Source organism: Schistocerca gregaria, chromosome 3 (assembly GCF_023897955.1).
Source record: "Schistocerca gregaria isolate iqSchGreg1 chromosome 3, iqSchGreg1.2, whole genome shotgun sequence".
Taxonomy (NCBI): domain Eukaryota; kingdom Metazoa; phylum Arthropoda; class Insecta; order Orthoptera; family Acrididae; genus Schistocerca; species Schistocerca gregaria.
In genome coordinates, this window is record NC_064922.1 from 518,110,719 (window position 1) to 518,111,742 (window position 1,024).

The following is a 1,024-nucleotide window of genomic DNA, read 5'->3' on the forward strand; positions in this document are numbered from 1 at the left end:
GTAGGTGTGGGCTTCATATCTATCTTGGCCACAATAATGTGTTCACTATGCTGTTTGTAGTAACTTACCTGTATTCCTATTTTCCTATACATTATTAAACCTACCCCTGCATGACCCCTATTTGATTTTGTGTTTATAACCCTGTAGTCACCTGACCAGAAGTCTTGTTCCTCCTGCCACCGAACTTCACTAATTCCCACTATATCTAACTTTAATCTCTCCATTTCCCTTTTTAAATTTCTAACCTACCTGCCCAATTAAGGGATCTGACATTCCACGCTCCGATCCTTAGAACGCCAATTTTCTTTCTCCTGATAACGACATCCTCTTGAGTAGTTCCCGTTCGGAGATCCGAATTGTGGACTATTTTACCTCCAGAATATTTGACCCAAGAGGACGCCATCATTATTTAATCATACAGTAAAGCTGCATGCCCTCGGGAAAAATTACATCCATAGTTTCCCCTTGCTTTCAGCCGTTCGCAGTACCAGCACAGCAAGGCCGCTTTGGTTATGGTTACAAGGCCAGATCAGTCAATCATCCAGGCTGTTGCCCTTGCAACTACTGAAAAGGCTGCTGCCCCTCTTCAGGAACCACACGTTTGTCTGGCCTCTCAACAGATACCCCTCCGTTTTGGTTGCATCTACGGTACGGCTATCTGTATCGCTGAGGCACGCAAGCCTCCCCACCAACGGCAAGGTCCATGGTTCATGGGGGGAGGAATGGAAGTTATAAAACCTATATATAGCGATCTTAGTGACACAAGACTATTAGAGAAATGTTTACAGTGTAAGACTTGTAGGTTTCAAAATCCAAATGCAAATTTCATCAGTTGTATATGGGAACGGATACCAAAAACTGTTTCAGTAGAACTAAGTGCTTTGAAAGTAGGTGTGCTACATGAAGTTCTATGTTTTAGTGATAGTGCAGCGTCAAGGCTTAATGTTATGGAACTTAGGGGAGTGCCTGGTGGACTAAATATGTATAGAGCTGTAATACCTTTTGACCAAAGGAGACTCTTTGA